Source organism: Pipistrellus kuhlii, unplaced genomic scaffold, assembly GCF_014108245.1.
Source record: "Pipistrellus kuhlii isolate mPipKuh1 unplaced genomic scaffold, mPipKuh1.p scaffold_m20_p_40, whole genome shotgun sequence".
Classification (NCBI taxonomy): Eukaryota; Metazoa; Chordata; class Mammalia; order Chiroptera; family Vespertilionidae; genus Pipistrellus; species Pipistrellus kuhlii.
Window position 1 is genome coordinate 1,800,522 of NW_023425541.1, and position 6,752 is coordinate 1,807,273.

The window sequence follows — 6,752 nt, forward strand, 5'->3', positions numbered from 1 at the left end:
AAGTTTTTTATTTTTTCCTTGATATGATTGGTAACCCATTCATTGTCTAATAACATGCTATTTAGCCTCCATGTGTTTGAATGTTTCTGAGTGTTTTTATTGTAGTTGATTTTCAGTTTCATGCCATTGTGAGCCAGATGCTTGAAATGATTTCAATCTTGTTGACCTTGTAGAAACTCGTTTTGTGTCCTAAAATGTGGACTATCTTTAAGAATGTCCCATGTGCACTTCAGAAGAATGTATATTCTGCAGATTTGGGGTGAAATGTTCTGTAAATGCCAATTCTATATGATCTAGTGTGTCATTTAGAGTCACTGTTTCAAAAAATATATATATATATATCTCAATATTTGGTATGGAAGATCTATCCAGTGTAGTCAACAGAGTGCTAAAGTCCCATACTAAAACCGTGTTGCTGTTGATTTCCCTCTTAAAGTCATATATATATATATATATATATATATATATATATATATATATATATATAATGTTTAGGTACTCCTATATGGGGTATATACATGTTTACTAGGGTTATGTCCTCTTGTTGGATCGATCTCTTTCAATTGTTATGACCTTCATTTTGAAGTATACTTTGTTATATATGAGTATTGCCATCCCAACTCTTTTTATTTCCATTTGCATGGAAATTCACACTCAATAAGAAAAAACTAAAACCATTCTCTTAAATACAAGAACAAGACAGGAATGTCCACTTACCCATTCTCATTCAACAATGTACTGAAAGTCTTATACACAGCAATCAGAAAAGAAGAAAAAATAAAAGGCATGGCATCCAAATTAGAAAGGAGGAAATAAAACTGTCATTATTCACAAGTGACATGATATTGTACATAGAAAACCCTAAATATTCCACCAAAAAATACTAGATTTAATAAAAAAATTTGGCAATGTATCAGGATACAAAATTAACACCCAGAAATTGATGGCATTTTTATACACCAATAATGAATTCTCAGAAAAAGAAACTTAAAAAACAATCCCATTTACCTTAGCAACAAAAGGTATACTTAGAAATAAACTTAACCAAGGCACTAAAAATTTCTACTGAGAAAACAACAGATCATTGAAAAAAGAGATGAAACAAGAAATAAACAAGTGAGAGAATATACTCTGTTCATAGAATCAACATTATTAAAATATCCATACCATCAAAGCAATATATAGATTCATTCAATGCAATTATTATTAAAATACCAATGGCATATTTCACAGATCTGATACACATACTCCAAAATTTTATATGAAACAAAAAAATACCCAAAATAGCTGCAGCAATCTTGAGAAACAAAAACAAAGTTGGAGGAGGGTCACAGTACCAGATATCAAATTATACTACAAAGCCACTGTAATAAAAATAGTCTGGTACTGGCACAAGAGCAGGCCTACAGACCAATGGATCAGAACAGAAACCTCAGAAATTGATCAACACCTTTACACTCAATTAATATTTGACAAAGGAGGCATAAATATATGATGAAGTCAAGACAGTCTCTTCAAAAAATGATGATGGGAAAATTGGACAGACGCATTCAAAAAGATTAAACTAGACCACCAACTTACACCATACACAAGAATAAACTCAAAATGAGTAAAGTAGTTAAATGTAACTCATGAAACTATAAAAATCCTAGAAGAAACCAAAAGACATAAAAATTTCAGACATTTCTCAGCAATGTGTTTGCCCTTATATCTCCTAGAGTAAGGGACACAATGGAGAAAACAAATAAATGGAACTACATCAAAATAAAAAGCTTCTGCACAGCAAAAGAAACCATCAACAAAATGAAAAGGGAGTCTATTGTATGGGAGAACATATTTGCTAATGACACATCTGATAAAGGGTTACTTTCAAAACATTTAAATAATTTATACAAATTAACAAAAGGAAGACAAAAAATCTAATAAAAAATGGACAAAGCACCAAAATAGACTCTTCTCCAAAGGGGACATAGAGAGCGCCAATAGACATATGAACAATGCTCAAAGTCACTAATCATCGGAGAGATGCAAATTAAAACATCAAGGATATACCATCTCACACCTGTCAGAATGGCTATTATTAACAAATCAACAAACAGCAAGTGCTGGCGAGGATGCAGAGAAAAGGGAGCCCTAGTACACTGCTGGTAGGAATGCAGACTGGTGCAGCCACTATGAAAAACAGTATGATGGAGTTTCTTCAAAAAATAAAAAATGGAACAGTTCAAGAGAAACCAATATGGCGGCATATGTAAACACTTAAACTGCTGCCTCACACAACAATTTCAAAATTACAACTAAAAGACAAAACTTCTATCACCCAGAACGGGAAAGCTGAGTGGAAGTTCTACAACTAGAAGGAAAGAGAAAAGATCATTGAGACGTGCACAAGCACTGAAAAGCTGAGGTTCAGAGGTATGTGAATTGGGCTGGTAGAGGGTGATTGGATGCTGTTTTCAACCCGAAGGGAGACAAACTCTCAATTACTCTAAACTCCAGTTTCTGAGAAGACTCTGGAGACCCAAACTCCTACGATGAGAAGCTGGACTGTTTCCCATCAGGTTGGAAACTGAAGGTGACTTTCTTGTAGAGGTGTGCCCAGCAATCATTATTTACTGCACTGGGGCGTAAGATGCAGGGCCTTGGAAATGCAGAGACACAGAGATGGCTGACTGGCAGCCATCACTGTTTGCCATGCCCTAGCCTAGTGACTCTCTGAAACCCAACCCTCACAATCTACAAACACACCCAATCTCCACACAGCAACTTTTGCATATAAATGTCCTGCCCTATGGCAGCTTAACCTAACAAACTGCAGCTCTGTTCAGACAGCTCCAAAACCTCCAAACCTCAAGCACAGGAGAGAAAACTGTAGTTCTCACTGTAGCTCCTGCTGGGTGACCTCAGGCAGTAGCTGACCTGCACGCTATTGGAGATCCAGAAGATAATGTATCCAGTGGTCAGTGTGAGATGACACCAGATTTCAACTACTCCCATCCATAGTGACACATTCAAGAGGCAGACTCAGCGAGCACCAAAGCTTCACTGAAACAAGTCCTGCCCCATAAGCATGTCTCCAGCACAAAAGTTCTTCTATTATAGACTCAGCAGGTGCTCACAGTCAATTGGCTTGGAGGTCAATTCCTCCCAGTGACACCAACAACAATCAAGACTTACCTACAACATGGCTGTACACACAGTCCACAAAGGGATGCACCAAGAGTGTTCACCTCAAGTAACTGGGAGGCTGACCCATTGGGCCACTTAGGACATCTAGCACACAAAACCACCCTACCAACTCAGGGAAGCAACAAAAATGCAGAGACAAAGAAACAGATCACAAACGAAAGAAATGGAGGAAAACAAATGACTGGATATAGAGTTCAATACCAAGGTTATAATGTTTTTTCAGGAATTTCCTAGAAAAGGCCAATAAATTTAGCCAGACCCTCGAGGATATGAAAAAGAATCAACTAGAAATTAAATATATAAAAAATATTATTTTGAGACCCAACAGCAGATTAGGGGAACACAAGAATCAAGTCAAAGATTTGAAATACAAAGAAGCAAAAAACACTCAAATGGGAAAGCAAAAAGAAAAAAGAATCCAAATATTTGAAGATAGTGTAAAAAGCCTCTCGGACAACTTCAAGTGTACCAACATTAGAATTATGGGGGTGCCAGAAGAAGAGAGAGAGCAAAATACTGAAAACCTATTTGAGGAAATAATGACTGAAAACTTCCCCCACCTGGTGAAAGAAATAGACTTACAAGTCCAGGAAGTGAACAGAACCCCAAACAAAAGGAATTCAAAGAGGAGCACACCAAGACACATCATAATTAAAATGCCAAGAGCAAAAGACAAAGAGAGAATATTAAAAGCAGCAAGAGAAAAACAGCTAATTACCTACAAGGGAGCACCCATACGATTGTCAATTGATTTCTCAACAGAAAGCTAAAGGAGTTCATCACCACCAAACCAGTATTATATGAAATGCTGAAAGTTATTCTCAAGAAAGAAGAGGAAGAAGAAAAAAGTAAAGATAAAAATTATGAACAACAGCCGAAACCGGTTTGGCTCAGTGGATAGAGCGTCGGCCTGTGGACTGAAGGGTCCCGGGTTTGATTCCGGTCAAGGGCATGTACCTTGGATTCGGGCACATCCCCAGTGGGAGTGTGCAGGAGGCAGCTGGTTGATGTTTCTCTCTCATCGATGTTTCTAACTCTATCCCTCTCCCTTCCTCTCTGTAAAAATCAATAAAATATATTTTAAAAATATGAACAACAAATACATATCTATCAACAAGTGAATCTAAAAATCAAGTGAATTAAAAATCTGAGGAACAGAATAAATTGGTGAATAAATAGAATCAGGGGCATAGAATGGGAGTGGATTGATAATTCTCAGGGGGTAAAGAGGTGTAAGGAGTGTGGGAAGAGACTGGACAAAAATCGTAAACCTAGCTGAATCCTGTTTGGCTCAGTGGATAGAGCGTCGGCCTGCGGACTGAAAGGTCCCAGGTTCAATTCCTGTCAAGGACATGTACCTTGGTTGCTGGCACATCTCCAGTAGGGGGTGTGCAAGAGGCAGCTGATCGATGATTCTCTTTCATCAATGTTTCTAACTCTCTATCCCTCTCTCTTCCTCTCTGTAAAAAAATCAATAATATATATATATATATATATATATATATATATATATATATACACACATATATATATATATATATATATATATATATATATATATTTTAAAAATCGTACATCTATGGATGAGGACAGTGGGAAGAGGTAAGGGCAGAGGATGGGGTGGGAACCTGGTGGAGGGGAGCTATGAGGGGAAGGAGAAACAATTGTAATAATCTGAACAATAAAGATGTATTATTATTTTTTTTTAATGGAGCAGTTCGTAACTAGCTGGTGCTGCTGGGACCCACTGTTTTCACAGAGTCTGCTCCAGGTCAGTCATGGGGCTGCTGGAGCTATGCAAGCAGGTGTTTCACATCTCTAACCTTTACCTTTAGAGCTGGGTGTGTGGTTCGAGGAGGTGTCCCTGCAAGTGCACCTGGTCCGGGAGGGCGAGGCTGACAAGGAGGGTGCTACCTGCTGCTTCCAGATCCTCGAGGAAAGTCTACTCCCTTCTGAGTGACAAGGAGCAGAAAGCAGTATATGATGAGCAGGGGACAGTGGATGAGGATTCTGATGTTCTCAACCAAGATGGGGACTGGGAAACTTATTGTAGGTTACTCTTTAAAAATATATCTCTAGAAGGCATTTTTTAAAAATACATACAAATGAAATGAAGAAGAGCTGGCTGATATTAAACAGGCTTATCTGGACTCCAAAGGGGACATGGGTAAGATCATGGAGTCTGTGCTGTGCATGCAGTACACAGAGGAACCCAGGATAAGGAACATTATTCAGAAAGCCATTGATGCTGGAGAAGTCCCTTTGTCAAAGAATCAAAGCAAAAGATAAATGCTAGGAAAAGGAGTGCCCAGGAAGAGGCTAAAGAAGGAGAAATGAGCAGGAAGGAGTTAGGACTTAATGAAGAAGATAATTTGAAAGCACTCATTCAGAACAGACAGAAGGATTGGCAAAAAGAAATGGACAATTTTCTGGCTCAGATGGAAGCAAAGAACTGCAAACCTTCCAAACAAGGAGGGAAAAATATTATCTCTTAATAAAGAAAAGAAATAATGGAATTTTCTCTTCAAAGGTCATTAGGGGTTAATTAATGCCATTGAAGGAAATGTAAAGTCAAGATCCAAAGACAAAAGTCAATTCAACCCTTGAGAAAAACTCTTTTCTACCTAAACTATTCAGATTGAGTATGTAAAACAGAGTCTCTCAACCTGAACTTATATCCTAGAAATTCCCTACCATTCTGCCCAGTCCTCCTATGGAGGAATTTGGTGATGGTCATTGTGGAAAGAGAGGGAGGTTGGTATATTTCTGGCAGCACTTGCTTCTGTGGATCTTTTATACAAGGAACTCCATCTAGAATGTGGTTCTGTCCATACTTTCTTTACCAGCTGTCATTTTGCCACACAAGAGTAAGCTCCAGAGTATTCAGATTGATGTGTGTGTTTATTAGAACAAGTATGCTACCTGACTAGAATGTCTTCAGAATACTGGCTGGATATTTGTCTTCAAATACTTAACAGTTTGCTTTCAGTCTTAAAACTCTTGAATAGATTCTCTCTCTCTCTCTCTCTCTCTCTCTCTCTCTCTCTCTCTCTCTCTCTCTTAATTAAAACAGGTTTGTACTCTGTGATTCAAGTATAGGAGAAACAGATGTTCACATTACTTCAAGCATCTTTATAAAACTTAATACATGATTAAATTAAATGAGTAAAGAAAATGGAACTTCCATTTGACCTAATGATCCCACTTCTAGGAATATATCCTAAGAAACCAAACCACCACTCAGAAAGAATATATGCATCACTATGTTCATAGCAGTTTTGTTTACAATAGCTAAGATCTGGAAATAGCCCAAATGCCCATCAGTAGATGAGTGGATAAAAAAAGATTTGATATATTTACATGATGGAAATCTATGCAGCTATAAAACAGAAGAATCTCTTACCCTTTGGGACAGCTGAGTATTACTGGGAGAGGATTGTGCTAAATGTTCATATGATACTTGTCTTTAACTGTGGAATCTAATGAACAAAATTAACTGATAAAATAGATCTAGAGCACATGTGTCAAACACAAGGCCCGCGGGCCAAATCCATCCCGCCAGG

At 37.7% G+C, this 6,752-nt stretch overlaps 1 pseudogene; it reads left to right on the forward strand.

Moving 5' to 3' along the window:
* The first annotated feature begins 4,967 nt into the window (after nt 1-4,967).
* Nucleotides 4,968-6,200, forward strand: LOC118704126 (annotated as a pseudogene).
* Nucleotides 6,201-6,752: the final 552 nt, after the last annotated feature.